At 52.9% G+C, this 15,632-nt stretch overlaps 2 long non-coding RNA genes across 3 annotated transcripts in view; one reads left to right on the top strand and one right to left on the bottom strand.

The window, feature by feature from the left end:
- Positions 1–7,012, bottom strand: part of LOC308180315 — a 23,033-nt gene extending 16,021 nt beyond the window's left edge. Inside the window, exon 1 of the long non-coding RNA XR_013940877.1 lies at positions 2–7,012. This is a non-coding gene — a long non-coding RNA (uncharacterized lncRNA). The remainder of the gene's footprint in view (position 1) is intronic.
- On the top strand, positions 6,129–15,632 carry LOC308180316. Of its 2 annotated transcripts, XR_013940880.1 has the most exons (4): positions 6,129–6,201; positions 7,594–7,678; positions 9,470–10,042; positions 10,137–15,632. It is a non-coding gene; the product is annotated as an uncharacterized lncRNA (long non-coding RNA). The 2 variants fall into 2 exon arrangements; XR_013940881.1 differs by having other exon boundaries at positions 9,470–15,632.

Here is a 15,632-nt window from a genome sequence, read left to right as displayed (position 1 = left end):
CCTTGGAGAGGAGAGGAGTGCGAGCTCTGCCTGGCTCTTTTCAGCGGCTAACGCAGATGGATTTGCTTTGGCATTTAACGGTGATGAATGTGCCAGGTGCTATTCATTAGAAATGATTTGTTGGGGCGAGCGCAGCTCGCCTGCCCATTAGGACGCATTTACTTCGCAGGTTAGTAATGATGGGTGCACTTAATAGTTTCTAAGTATCAGAGGGCATTAAAAAGCCCTGGAAGAAAAGGCTATCAATATTTACAGTTTCAATTTGCTGGGGTAGGAAACCCCTGTGCGCGGCTGCAGGGGTGGGTGTCCGCCTGCGAGGCAGTACCACCTCCTTGCTTGTGGGTGGCTGTTGGCACGGGCAAGGGATTTTGGTGGCCTTAAAGCACCCGAGTGCTGTGGAAGCAGCCACTGGGCCACCTCCGGGGTCTGTCACCGACTGGAGATGCCCATCCTGGCTCCAGTCCCCCGGGGCTGGCTCCCCGCGAGCACCAGGAGGAGGCGGAAGGTCACTGGCCGGGGGCTGATTATGGCCATTACATCCCAATTCCCTTCCCCTGCCCTCCCCCCCAGCCCGGGCTCGGGAGCGAGATCCTGTTAGCAGCCCTCTGCCGATAGGCGGCCATTTACTTAAGTCCCAATTTTTCATTAAAATAGCACATATGGCTATCAAGCATTGCAAGGTCACAGGGCTGCATTGTCTCAGCTTAATATGATGCTATTAAGGCTGGGCTATAATATCCCAGATACAGCAAGTTCAGCAGCGTAAGATCAAGCATTGGGCAAGACTGCAATTTCCTCCTGTCCTCCTGCTATGATCTTATCAAAGCCTGACTGATCTCTATAGACGAAATCGCGCTGGAGAGCATTAAACACCGGGAGCAGCTCCGCTTCCACGGGGCCGCAGCGAGGCTGGGCTCACAGCGCGGTTCCCTTTGTGCCGCGCACGGCTCGGGGCTGCCTCCTCCACCTCTCCCTCCTCCTCCTGCTCTAGGTGGCATTGCCTGGGGTTTCCAGGATGGGCTGAGCTGCTTTTCCTGAAGCCTGGCCTCCGTTCAAGCCAGCCTGCGCTTGAGTCAGGTCCTCAACTCTGAGAGAGCGTTGCTGAATTTTGGATTTTTCGCCCATTTCGGCTCCTGGCTGCCCCGTGGCTGATGCGCTGGCACGGGACACTCGGAGCGGTGGCCACTTTGTGCAACCTTCAGCTAGCCACTGGCAACCTCTTGTAAACCAGGACAATCGTTCTTTTCTCCCAGGCGTTATCTTCCTTTCTGAGCTACAAGTGCCCACATGCGGGCCCTTTATCTCAGCACGTATTTGTACAGTTCCTAGCACAGCAGGGCCCCGCTCTCAGTGCTTGATGAAATATGGAAAGGCTAACAATTACAGAACAGAGGTAGAGGGAGGAGAAGGTGGACTGGGAACTGGCTGGTGGCTTTAATAAGCCAGGCAAAGATATGCCTGTTACTGACTCACTGGCGCTGAGATAAAGTTCTTTAAGTGTGCCCAGATGGGACATTTTCATAGGAAGAAGCAAGCACGTAAATAACGGCAAGTTTGTGCACACAGCAGCCCTGCCAAGAAGGAAGCCTTTCCTGCGATATCTCCATGAGGATGCCTGGAAGAGCCAACAAATGTGTTACTCCATCCCAGCGGCGGGGAGAGGGGGGGGGAACGGCACGGGAGAAGCAAGTGGCTGCTCCTGCGGTGTGTGCACAGTGTGCTGCAGTGCAGCCGTGCCGTGGTGTAGGTGTGCTGTGGTGTAGGTGTGCCGTGGTGTAGGTGTGCTGTGGTGTAGCTGTGCCATGGTGTAGTTGTTCCATGGTGTAGCTGTTCCGTGGTGTAGCTGTTCCGTGGTGTAGGTGTGCCGTGGTGTAGCTGTTCCGTGGTGTAGCTGTTCCGTGGTGTAGTTGTTCCATGGTGTAGGTGTGCCGTGGTGTAGCTGTGCCGTGGTGTAGTTGTTCCATGGTGTAGCTGTGCTGTGGTGTAGCTGTGCCGTGGTGTAGTTGTTCCATGGTGTAGCTGTGCCGTGGTGTAGCTGTGCTGTGGTGTAGTTGTTCCATGGTGTAGCTGTGCCGCGGTGTAGCTGTGCCGTGGTGTAGCTGTGCCATGGTGCAGCCATGCTATCCTGCACCCCCCCACGCTCTTGCACACCAGGCGAGTCAGCGGCCGTGGGAGGGGGTTTGCTTGGCCAACAGACCGAGCAACTTGCCAAAAAGGACAGAGATGCAAAAAGCCACGCTCCTCCGCCATCATTTCCCATTTGAGTCAGAACAGCTTAAAAGATAATTAGTTAATTGAGCAATGGAAGCCATCTCCCTATAGCTATGTGTCAGCTCCTATTAGCCGCTCCGTAGCGCTATCTGAGAATACACAGATACTCTCCGGAGATATCGATCATTTATTTAGCAGGCCCTGCTCTCCCCCTTCCCCTTCGGTGGGCGGCGGTGGCTGCGGCGGGCGGCAGCTCCATCACGGCACCCGCGCCCCGCGGACAGCCGTCAGCTGCAATTGTTTTCCTGTGAAAATAGATGTTCCGTATCGATCTCTTTCCTCCAGCGGAGTCCGGGGGGCTTCTCCTCAGTTACTCCGATAAAACACAACTAATTAAATTTGTGCCTTGCTTTTTTTTTTTTTTTTCAATATCGCATTACCCTAATTACTAATTAAGGGGACCACGTGTAAGGGAGAGGCATTGTTCCCCGCAGAAGATCCCCCAACGGCCTAAATGACATCTCGTGGAAGGAGGAAGGCTTTCAGCTAAAGGCCAAGACTGAAGCTTGGGAAAGGATCCCTGGGGGCAACTTAACCAGAGGTGCTTTAACTCCTCGGGTGCTGCCCTGCTGTTTGCTGGATCACCACGGACCAGCACCGGCACGGAGCTGCCCTGCGCACACGGAGCAGCTGGAAGGCACCGAAGGCGCGCTTCTGTGTGCGAGGAGAAATGCAGGGAGGCATTAAAAGTAATGGGGACAGCTGTGCGTGCCACCATCTGCCTGGGAAACCACGCGGGGGGAAGCAGAGGAACCGACTCTTCAGGACGAGTGGCTTGCCCAGCCCTCTCCTCCCACGCCACGGAGCGCAGCGTCCGGCCCGCAGCGCGACGTGCCGCAGCTGGGGCTCGCCAGGGAGGGATGAGCCCTCTCAAGCCTCTACACGCCGCTCTGCTCCTGTCAGAACTGTCTCATTATGTTCCAAGTGGCAATTAAACGCACAAAATTGCAGCGAAGAGTTGTAACGAGCAGGACCCCTGGTAATAAAGCACGGGGTGATGCTGAGGGGAGGGCACCGAATTAGAGCCAGGCTTGAAGCAGACCTCTGGGCTCTCGGCTGCCATGCCAGGGACTCGAACCAAACTAAGCCAGCTCCTTTTCTCCTGAACAACCCCAGGGTTCTTCCTTGTGCCCAGGGGACCAGAGGCAGCCTCTGCCAGGCTGCCCACGAGGGCTGGCAGGAGCCCCTGCACCACGCTTGCTGACGTGGGCATTTCGTGTCCGCGCGCATCGCCGCTCACGCTCTGCCTGATCCGGTGTCATAAGTCGCTGCTTCAGTTCTCCTGCGGCTCTTTTAGAGACATATTTTTCCCCTTAAATATGTGGCCAGAAAACACGAGCTGAGATTTATGCTGGGAAGAATTTGGAAGGAATAGCAAATAGGTGCTTGCTGGAGGAAAACAAGACGTTACTCTGGGCATCAGAGAGCCCCACGACACCGGGACTCAGGAGGAAGAAGTTCTGCTGAAGAGCTAGGCACTGACGAAGCCTGGCATTACTGCCCAGTGCTATAATGATGCTTGACCTCCAGGATGAGCCCTTCGGCTGCAGGTCTCTGCTCGGCAAGAGGAGGCTCAGGTAACTTCATCAGCGTTGGACACCTGGGGAAATGGAGACACTGCTGCACCTGGTACCAAGGCAGAGACTGCTAGCAGCCGGACACCTTCCAGAGCCTCTCCATTGCGTTTTCCGTGATGATTTGCATGTTGCTTTATGCAGCACGGTTGCAAACAAAATTTGGCCAAGGAACCATATCAGTAATTGAAATTTGAAAGGGCTCCAGACAATATTGATGTCTACAATTTAGTATCCTCTTGGTTTCTATTCTGCTCACAGGTTAAATTGAACATGGGTCTGTTTTGGATGATTTTATCTCTCGCTTCCTTTAAGTGATTGAAGTCTTAATAATCAAGGATAATACCGACGCCAAAGTTTTAAGCAATAAACATATAAACAGAATGAAGAGAAGCAGAATGCTCATGTCTCTCAACAGCGAAAATTGTTCCGTTTTATTTTGCTGTAGCAGATGTTAAGTTTCCAATAATAAAATAAAATAAAAAATCTAAGGGAGACATTTAGCAAAGTATAGCTTTACACTCCAGAGTTATCACTCCAATTTCAACTGGGACCATAAAGTTTTATGAGCTATTAAATTGTCCTAAACCTCCTTTAACACACTAGCTTTAATGTTGGAGATTAACCATTTAGAAAAAGGAGGTTACCTTAGCAGAGATCGGGCCATTTTCCTGCACTCTTATGCAGTCGATAACACTTTTCCAAGGCAGAGCCATTTGCTGAGTGTGGGGCTGGTAATTAGCCTGCATGCCCTGCAGGTAATGCAGCCGCAGCGCTGATGCAGTCTCCCACAGCGCGAGGAGCATCAGCAGCTGCAGGACGGATGCTCTGGGGAGGTAAAATCCCAGCCTCTTGTCTGGCTTTATCTTGTCCCCTTTCCCTGTCCTCCCACCCATTCTGTAAGGATGCTCACGATTTCTGCTTTTACTGTGGTTTTTTTTGTTTTGTGTTTTTTTTTGGGGTGACAAATCTATCTGAGCATGGCCTTTGCCTATATTTTATTACCTTGCAGAAAGAACCCTTGATCTCAGCTTGAATCTGCTGGATGCTGAAGCGAAGCTGGTCTTTGCATGACCCAGGAAAAGGTTAAAAGCAATTTCAATTTTCACTTGCAGAGTTCTTTCCAGAGGAGGAACTCAAAAACACTCCAGACACATCCTCGGAGTGTCACAACACCCTCCATAAGCCCAGTATTATTTTATTGATTTTTAAACAGACACAAACACAGGCCTGGATCCGCAAAAAGATCTTCAGTGTGTTAAAGGGGACTCGTGGGACTTTGCCACTCGTAATCTGCCAAATCGCCACCCTTCAGCTCCCTGCTAAAATGGCACGTAACCCTGCAGGCACCAAAACCCTGAAAGCATCAGCATTTGGACTCCAACGTAGCCCCATTGCCTGGAAGTCGGGACTGGCCCCACCTGGAGACGTCTGTACGGAGAAATCTGAGCAGCATGGGGTTGCCTCGTGCTGATGACTTGCATGGACCAAGTGTTTTTCCTAAAATTTCTGCTCTAGCCCCTCTCCCACCTTGAGCTCTTTACCATCTCCCGTGTGAGATCTTTCCCTCTCGTGTCACCCTGAATTTCTGGGGCCACGTGGGGACCTTCAGCAGGAGAGGTGGGACCCGGGAGCTCTGTTACAGCACGGTCTGCATCCCAGGTTTGGCTCTGGAGGCTCTTTGCTGCCTTTTAAACCATCTGAAGTGGTTAAAATCCTGTCCAGGACTTCAAATTATGTACAGTCAGTGCAACAAGCCAGCGTGGCTGCCTGATCTGGGGAGCAAGGAGGAGGGTATTCTGACTTCGATCCCTTCATCAGACCTCGAGGACGTGGTTCCCAAGGCTTGTGTACACTGCAGCCTTTTTCTTTCTGATCAAAAAGATGCATTCTGCACTCTGAGGTGCCTCAGACATCAGCAGAAACTGTGCTAGGAACAGCCATTCAGCCCAGCACGCCTCGGGCTGCAGAAATGCTCTGACTAAGGCAATTTGCAGCGGTACAGATGTCTCCCATGCCCTGCATCACAGAGGAACGAGGTTCGGCTGATGCACGCTTGGAGACTAATAGGGCAGTGCATCTATAATTAGCTGGAGGTTTAAACTTCTGGAGCCATTTCCCCTTGGGATGGGGCTCTGAGGAAGAAACCCCTCAGATGTAGCATGTTACACGCCGCGGAGATTTGGATTGAGCAAGTTTTAAGAATGAGTCAGAGAGATTTCCTAACACCTCTTTGTCCCCAGGCTCCCCAGATAACAAACATCAGCTCCGAAGGACAGAAAAGCCCCGTTCCTCCTCCACCCCATCGGAGCCTGTCTGGAGTGGATGGGGATTCGGTGCCCCCTGCCCGAAAGCTGTGAGTTTCCCTCTGCAAACTTCAATTGCTCTCCATTACTACTGAGATTAGGGCTCCCTAAAAATACTACATAACTTAACAGAGCCCAGTTTTGCTGTTTCATTCTTCCCAAACCCTCTTCCTAGGGTTATAGTAGCTCCACCAGAGCAATCCTACTGTTTGTTCTTGGCCCCTACGAGACCCCCCAGCATCTCCCTGGAGAGCGAGCCCCAGCTGGAGCAGGGCAAGGTCTTCCACAGCATCCTCCACCTCCCAGCTGCTCTGCTGGGGGCTCGAGGCCCCACGGGGTTGTGCTGTCCTCGCCCACGGGGCGCTTGGTCAGAGGGAAAAAGCCCCCAGCACCCCGGGAGGTGTTTTGTTGCTCAGCCTTAATAGTTAAAGGGAGGAAAATAAATGCAAGGGGCTATTGAAACCAGAGACCCGTCAGCATTTCCAGGCCATTCATCTGCCTCTTTCAGTTCCTTTGCTTTCCTTTTAATGTATGTAGATGGAGAATGCAAATACCAACGTGAGAAAACTGACCTTTTGGCTGAATGTCACCAAGTTCTGCAGCAGTGGGAGTGTTTGCATTCGGTCGTTAGCTTTAGCCTGTACAATTATTTATATATATCACTGTAAGGCTCGGCGGGATGACTCAAAAATGCTTTTGACCTTGGTTGTTCTGGTGGTTTGATGGGCTGCAGCCCTGAAACGTTGGGCTGCTCACAGCAGTGCTAGCCTTACAAATGAGCCACCCCGAGCACGGACCTGGGTCCAGCGCTGCCCTACAAGCGCCATCGCTCAGCAGCCAGGAGAGCCGGCAGCCTGATCCTACAGCTGTAGGAATGAAGTCGTCAGAATTCGAGTTTAAATTAAACTCATGTTTAATTTTGGAAACGTAAAATACAAGGTACTAAGCTTGAAATTCACAAGGGACCGGATACCCAGAGTTTCCAACTGATGAAGCCAACTTCCAAGATACCCCAACACATCCCACCTTGGCCACGATGGGGTGTGACCATGCAGTATGCCTCCAGCACTGCTCTGGAGTGACGATATTTTGGTATTTTATCAAAGATATCGAGCCCCAGACAGTGGCACTCCTGAAAGCCCTGCCCACCATGCCTCCTCAGCCCTCACCTCCTTGGGAGAGCTCTCGAAGGCTGAGCTGGCGAGCTCTCCAGCTTCTCTCCTGCCTGGATTTCACGCTGTTCAAAGAAAAAGCGCTCCCCGAGCTGCATTACAGGCAAGCAGCCTGCCTGGCTGCTGGGCTCCCTCGCTCTGCATACTAACGCCTTGCTTTTGTGCTCGCATGCCTCTCTCCGAGGCTCTGTTGAATTTCATTCCAGCAGACAGCATTACCTCGTCCGCTTCCTTTAAACTACACTAAAATCCATCTCTTCTGTTCTTCAGGTGCCCGGCTGGGACGTGCAGGTGGCCAGGGTCCAGCTCTGGGAGCCTGCAGCACAAATGCAGAAGCCCCAGGAGGGGGCTTGGGGTGAGCGCTGGGGGACCAGAAATGGAGCTCGGTGGCCTCGGCTCTGTCCCGCCATCCTGCCACTGTCATTTTGACATCCGAACCCTTTCCTCATCCTTTTTTTGCCCTTATTTTACATGCCACAGCCATCCTGTGTCTCAGTGATGGTACTTGGAGAAATTAGGGCAACTGCTGTACCGGGTTTTTATTAGTATTGCCAAACTCTTTCAGCATTTTTAGAAAGGGCTTGAAAGGAGGCCAAGTCGTTTCTCCCTCTTCTATTTCTTTTCCTCCACCTCCTCCCTCCCCACCCCCCCCGCCTTTGCTGTCTGCGGATGCTTTGGGATGAATTAATTTAGACGTGTGGTTTTGAATGTTTTTGGCTCCTGGTTATCGAGCCATTCAGCGGCTCGCGGAGCCTCCCCCATCGGCTGTTATTGAACCAGACAGAGAGGGGCGGAGGAGATGGCAGCGGCCTGATTTGTTGGCTTGTTAGTTCTGCTCCTGCGAGCCGTCCATCGTCTCATATTTCTGAATGCTGACAGGCAGAGACGTCAGCCAAAACGCTCCTCGCGGGCTCGCGGCGAAGCGATGCCTCCTTCATGCCGCTGCCGGGAGCGGTGCTGGGTGGAGGCAAAGCTGAGCAATTTCCCTCTGTTCCCCCTTTTCCGCCCCTAGCCCCACATTCTCAGGTCAGGCTGTATCCCCTGCCCTGCTCCGGGATGCCTGGCGAGGTGTTTTTAGCACCAACGCAGGGGGAGATGATGGTGGCAGCAGTACGCACGTGGAGAGGACCCCTGCAGTCCTTGTGCGCGCCCTGGGCTGGGTTTGAGTCTTCTCCGTGGAGAGGCTCCGGCTGTGTCCCAAAACCCCGCAGCTTCAGCCAGCTTTGAGCTGCAGAAACATTGGTACCAGCGGCTCTGCCGGGGTAATCCTGCCCGCTGTGCCCCGCGGAGACCCCGCTCGTGGCCTCGGATGCTGCTGGAGGAGCTGAGAGCTCAGGGCACCACGGCTCGCTCTCCTGGAGCCTCCCGCAGTGTCAGCAGCAGCAGAGATCACAGCAAAACCCTCCTGAAATGTGCAGCCTACTGGTGCTGGGGCCCTTTAATCATCGGGAGAATTCATCATTTTCTCAGCTTTCTAGTTAAATTTTAAAAGCCCACCTGAAACCCTCATTAGTACCCGTCAAGACTTTCTTTGAGTATACTTCTGCTCTGATTTCGTACCGGGCTAATATCTAAGGAAAATATTATCTCTCTGCTTTGGCTCCCTGCCATCCCGGCCGTGTTGGTGTTTCAGTGGGGGATGGAAATGTTCCGGTTCCTTCGTGTAGCTGGCAAAACTCGGGGCTGGGGGAAATCCCAGGGCTTTGAAGCATCGCCACGCGCAGGCGGTGGCGGTGATGGCACTTTAATCGGCGAGGAGGAAGGTTTTGAAGTCTGTAACTCCCACCAGTATTGTGGAAATCCTCCCAAGATTTACCACCAGAGCCCCATGGGAAGAGGGTTGGTGCTGGGGCTGGGCTGGGCGCCCACCACCCTGACAGCCCCTGCAAGGGGTTTTTCACCTGATCTCTTTGCGAGGGGGGTTAACACACTCCAAAAAAGGGGACTTTTGGCCCCAGCCCTCACCAAAGCACGGCCTGTGTGGGTGAGAATACCCTGGCACAGGCCCTTCTCCCATTGCTGCGATCCGAAGCTCTTGGGGAGTGCACAGCAACCTTTCTGCAAGCTCAGATCAATGCAGGCAATGCCTCCAGGCTGCAATTAAAAGCACGGTGTTGCTCTGACTTTTATTTTCATTTTTCTTCAGCATTAACGCCTGGGCTTTCGGCTACCTGAGCTGAGCCGGCCGGCTCTGCCTTGGCTGTCGGGGAGGTTTCTCAGAGGAGTCTGGCCATGGTCCTGGCAGAAGGTACGGCCACACGAGGAAGTTAACACAAGGTAAAACAGGGTGTGAATTTGAGGCCCAGCAACTGCTCCTCGGCAATTAATTGCACATTCGCCCTGTGGTGAACGCAGAGCTCCAGGATGCGCTGCAGACCCGCACCCTGGCGGTGTGCACATGCGGGGGGCTTGCACAAGGAATTACCCCGAAATCTTTCCAGCTGAAAAATGCCATGCCGAGAGCTCTGCTGGTAAATTCCCTCTGCTCGCACGGCTGCAGAGGCTGGGGCTGAAGGAGGTTTTAATGCACTTATCTTGCACAGAGCACTTGAAGCATCTCCTCCATGCGAGAGGGGGAAGAATAGAGAGGAATGCATGAGGGCAGAGGAGCGCGGCGCGGAGCCCGCTGAGTGTCGGAGGTGGACGGCAGCGAGGCTCTCTGCGAGCAGCCTTTCTCCAGCTGGGTTCCTCTTTTGCAATTCCAGCGTCTTGTTTCTCGGTAATTTATATTGACAGAGTCTTTCAAAACACTTTAGGGCTGTTTACAACATTGAGCAAGAACATTTTGTCTCATGTCCTCTCCATTCTTAAAGACGATCCTCCTCTCCTGCGTCCGGCCCCGGGTCCTGCTGCCCCCTCGCCCGGTGCCTGGCCTCGGTACCCGCAGCACACCGCATGGCTGCAGCAGCGACAAACCAAGGAAGAACCTGCAGACCTCTGTGATGCGGTACTAATTGCTCATTAGCTTTACAAGCCTGGGAAATAACACCTTTCCAACGGCAGACGCTTCCTGAGCCAGAAGAGCTCGCTTGTGTGTGTGTCTGTGCACGGGGAGCATGGTTGTAAGTGCTGGGATGCAACGTGGCGTACAAACTGTGGCAGGAGATGGGGTCTCTGGGTGCTGCTCCTGCACCCCTGTCTGGCCATCTGCATCACGTCACTGGATCCCAGTGGGACAGCCTGCAGCGAGCCCCTTCCTCCCCACTCCTCCTGGTTTCTGCTGCCCCTTGCTCTGCCCATCTGGATGTCATGGTCATCCCTGGTCCCCCGGCACGTCGGCCACTTTTGTCCTGAGAGCCTTGGGAAGCTGATCCTCTTGGGAAGCCTATGTCCAGTCCCGTCCCCTTCCCACCAGCACTGACCAATTTAAAACCTCTTAAAAACCTTCTTCAGCCTCGCAGGCTGACGCTATACGAAACCCTTTAGCACGGGGAAATGAAGCAAAGGACTCAGACTCCCCGGGTGCACCAAATCCCTTACATAAAAGCAGCCACTCCTGGAGGCTCGCAAGCAAAGTGCCGGCCAAACCTGGCGGCTCTGCCCACGGCAGCTTTAATCCAGCCAGAGGGGAAGGAGCAGAGAGCAGCACGATCTCGGGGCAGGCGGGAGTCTGAGTCCACTTAGATTAAAGCTTAGGCATGTTTGACTACCCATGCCACAATAATCCTCCTATTTGCACTTGCCTAAGAAGGCTGGAGTGCCCAATTATTTTAGAGTCTGCTGTTTTACATGCCCTTGGCTTTGATTAAGACTTTTCATCTTTCAGGCAGACATCAAAGCGAAATCTTGAGTTTTCCAGCGCTGGCTTGGGGTGCTCTTGCTGCTTCCCTGTGACGAGCGGATGAGCTGCTCGGATGGCAAAGCAACAGGGAGGGAGCGCTGCGCTCCGGCAGGCAGAACACGAGGAAAATTCACCCATGGCTTCCTCCTTCCCCGCTCCTTCCTGCCCTTCCCATCCTTTTCCTTCCTACCCTGCTCGTGGGGTAAACCCGGGCATGGCCCAGCACTAAGCCTGCTGCTGCTGAGCACCGTCCTGAGGAGGGGACGTGTTTAGTGAGCTCAGGAGAAAAGCACCCAACTGTGCTTTGGCTTTCTAATCCCTCCCTTTGGTGCGGCTTTCAGCCACTTGCTGCAGTCAGTAGCAAAATCAGCAAATTAAGGAAAGTCTAGGTGAGAAGCTGGGTGGCTTTTCCCTGCCCAGGAAGGCACAATCCAGCGCTCCTCCTTTCCCTCCTTCTCCATCAGAACAGCCACTGCTGCGTCGTTTGCCCAAATGGATCCCCTCCTTACCCCTGTACCTATTTCCTTGCAGAGACATCCCACCTGGGGGCCAGGTAAGAAGCACCCCCGTGTCTGTTTGTGACCGTAAACCGATCCGCGGGGCTAATCAACCGTGACACTGCTGGGAAACTCATTTAAATACGCCAAGAGGGAAAATGGGGGCGTGCGCCTCAAGGAGGCTCCCCGACACATGGCATCTGGCTGATGAGAGAGCCTGTCAGGAGCAGCCTGCGTGGTGGATGCTCCCCGCGATGATAACTGTTCAAAGTGGATGAGCTTTCTGTCAACAGCTTAATAATCGGCGTCTGCCACCATCCAGTGTCAGCCAACACTCCTGTAACGAATGGCTGATAAGGAGGAGGTTAGACTGGGGAAAATGGGCTGTTTTGTCAGCACAATGTTCTTGTCAACACAAAGGCTTGGGAAAAGCTCGCTGGCTGCTTCAGAGCTCGCCCGGGATGATTCACCAGCCCCACAGCCCAGATTGTCCCAAAGCCTCTCTTCCCCCAGCAGCAACTGCAGCAGGCGGAGCGGCAAAAAGCCCTGCCGTAAGCAGATGTGGTTGAGCCTCCTCCTAACCCCAAGCAATTAGCCTTGTTTTAGTCCCCAACCTCCTCTATCTCTTCCCCACGTTTTTATGTTCTGAACTCTTTGCTCTTGTACGCGTGGGATTTTGTATTCCCCCCTCGAATGCAGCCCGTGATGAAACTCTGCTGCAGCTTCGCCCTGCGGCCAGGACTCCTGCAGCTGAGCTCCGCTCTGTGCGGAGAAATGTTCCCTTCTGTCGTCAAAATCGGTGGGAAAAAGGGGAGCGAGGAACCAAGGTGTGACACATCTCAGCTGGGTCTGGCACTGGTTATGCCTCCGAATGAGATGCTGTGGAGCGGGGCACCTGTGGGGTCGTGGGGAGAAGGGGCTGCTGCCCCCACACTTGTCCCAGCCCTACTACGGATGGAGAACAACGACCCCGTCACCCAGCCCCACCACGGATGGAGCACCACGACCCCACCATCGAGTCCTAATGTGGATGGAGCACCACAACCCCATTACCCAGCCCCACTATGGATGGATCACCATGACCCCAATATCCAGCCCCACCACGGATGGAGCACCACGACCCCACCATCCAGTCCCACCGTGGAGATGACCGGGGCGAGCTGCAGAACCCGGCGCACGGGTCAGGAGCACTGGCAGGACACCAGCCCGTCCTCATTGCACAACAGGAGCTGTCCCATGGGCTTCTTCTGGAAGAAGAAAGAATTAGTGCTCGGGGAGCAAATTCCTCTGGCTGCTTGAGGCCAGGGCTCAGCGCTCAGGAATGCCAGAAAGATAACACTGCCCTGGACGCGAGAGCGGGCGTTTAAAGGGGCTGCAGATGCAAACAGCAAGCCTGCAACATGTCCCCAGAGCAGACGGGCTGCGGGAAGGGGCTGGGAGCAGATCTCTGGCCAGAGATGTTCCTTGGGCACCAGTGCAGTGGCTGAAGCCCAAAGCTCACAGCTTTAAGCTGCTTTTGCAACCAAGAGCAGCTGGCTGGAAGGACGGGCACCGAGGCTCAGCGTCTCTGCTGGTGTAAGCTTCGGTTGCTTCACATTTAATGGTGCTTCCTCTGATTTAATATGAGCTGAGGATACGGCCCGCTGTGTGCAAAATTAGCCGTTCATTAGCGTTGCCTGCAATCCCTCGGTGCAGGGATGAAATGAAAGCAGATGCCAAACTGCCACCTGGAGCAAATTTTTTACAATTGAATTACAATTGGCTTGAGACAGTGGGAGTTTCTCATTCATATTAACTGTGTGCCAAAGCACTGGCTGTGCTGCTGCGCTGGATTTCTTACCTAGGTCCGGCACAACTCCCAGCTCTTCTGGCACGTGGGCACGTAGGGTGGGAACTTGGGGTTGCCTGGGACAAAAGCACGAAACTTCAGCTTGCAGCAGACCCCTGCAGCTCCTTTCTGTGTGAGCAGCACCAGAGTATGGTGTGGCTGCACCAATGCTGCTGGTTTCAGCTGTGTGTGCTCACAGCAGGGGAGAGCATCTCCACTGCACGTTGCACATTGGCACTTTTTTTGTGAGCAGATCTGGAATTTCACCCTCAGGTATTTGCCATCACTGCATTTGCACACATTTTGCCAAAAGCAAGCTGTTTGGCTGCAATACAGACAGGGTGCTTTTTGATCTAAAAAATAAGGTAGGTGGCTTTAGCGGTGCCACGAGTATTAAACGTCTTCCTATTCTGTCACAGATTGACACGTCCCATTATGTTATGACATGTTTGTTAGAAATGACACTTCTATTATGCACTACAATTTCTGATATGTCATCAAGTAATGTAGAAAAATATTAAATTGACATATCCCTTAGAATAAAACGAACTTAAAGCGTTTTATTTATTTATTTATTTATTATTTAGGAGGACATTCCAGACATCATTTTTTACGTGATATTTTTCTCTCACTTTTGAAAAGAAATTTGGAATATTTCCCCAGCTGACTTTCTTCAAACCAAGGATTTAGATGCTTGGCAGCTGGAAGAATTTCCCCCTGCAGTGTGTGGAAAGGTTGAAGGTGGCATCAGGCAGCCCTTCCAGGGGACTGCAGCCTGCATCTCTCACAGCTTTGCTCAGGCAATGCTGCTACCAGAGCTAATGAGCTTAAGGTTAGCCTGGATATGTCTACATATGAGGCAATCACGTTTCTGACTGCAGAGAGGTACACTCTGTCACTTTTTGCAAGAAAGTTTTCAATGCGTTTACAAAACACCTTTGTGTGCAGATTTTCCCATGTGGGAAATTAGCGCCCACAAAAAACAGCTCCCATCAGACCTTCTCTTTGTAGGAAACACACAGATGTTAACATTTTTCATGTGCAAATCCTTGTTTTTATAAAGAACAGCCATTGGACATTCATTTAAAACAGGCATTTGATCTGCATATGTACGGCCTGCTCCATAGTTCCTAACCCATTAGGTAAATTCGCCATTAGCCATGCCCGCTCATGCACTCAGTCAGAAAAGTCTGCTGGAACAGCATGGAAAATCAAAGTCACTTTTGCCTGGCTCGGGAAAGAAAAATCTTGCTGGCTGCCAACATCTGCTTTCATCCTGCTGCTTCTGGAAGCGCAGAGGGGAGCGGGGAAAAGGCAGAGCGAGGACGAGTTTGCGATGCGGGAGCAATCACGCTGATGGACCCCAGGAAAAAGTAGTCATCTTTCAAAGCGATTCAACCTGAGTTCATCCTCGGTGCCTAGGTGAGATTGAGTCATCTTTCCAGTGCAATCTCCAGCGCAGAGCGTGGGGTGCGTGGTCAGCCCATGGATCAGCCTGCCCCGGGCTGTCAGGCGGGGAGGAGGGTCAGGCAATCACCAGCGGTAGCGGTAGCACCTTTTTAGAAGCTCCTGCCCTCTTTCTGAGGATGCGTAAGGGATGAAGGATGGCAGCAATATGAAGAGCACGGTCCCAATGGCTTGATATCACCCAGCCTCACTCCGGGCTTGTCCTAGCTCTGTGCTGCAGCCGGGTTTCTCAGCGCTGTGCTTTCGGTGCCGAGTCCATGCCCTCTTTTCTCCCATTCTGCCTCCTCGTCACAGTGTCTTGTCTGGCTGACTTCATGCTCAGAAGCAACATTGCTGGTTTAAATCCTGGCAGCTGGCAGCATTTTCCCTTGGAGTCGAACAGCGAAGCGTTTGGGTTCCCAGTCCAGCCTAGGAAGTTTGGCTTTGCTGGTCCAAGCACAACTATTTCTGGCAGGGCATGCTCTCTGCGAGAGCTTGGAGCTGATCTCACTCATTTCCTCCACGCTCAGGAAACGCACAGGGATTTTCAGTGGATTCTCCATAACCTCTTTTTTTTTTTTCTTTTCTATTTTTTTTTTTTTTTTAAGATGAGGATTGCTTAAACAGAACAGAGCTTGGGTTCTCAAATGCTCTGCAAACTCCTCCAGCCCGGATCACGAGGGGCTTCTGATCTCACTGTGGGATCAGGACGCATTCCACCATTGTCGGGGACGCGCCGCGCACACCAACCTCCTGG

This window comes from Anser brachyrhynchus (assembly GCF_964034855.1).
Source record: "Anser brachyrhynchus genome assembly, chromosome: 19".
NCBI lineage: Eukaryota > Metazoa > Chordata > Aves > Anseriformes > Anatidae > Anser > Anser brachyrhynchus.
The sequence above is the reverse complement of the archived record's forward strand: the minus strand, read 5'-3'. Positions and strand labels throughout refer to the sequence as shown.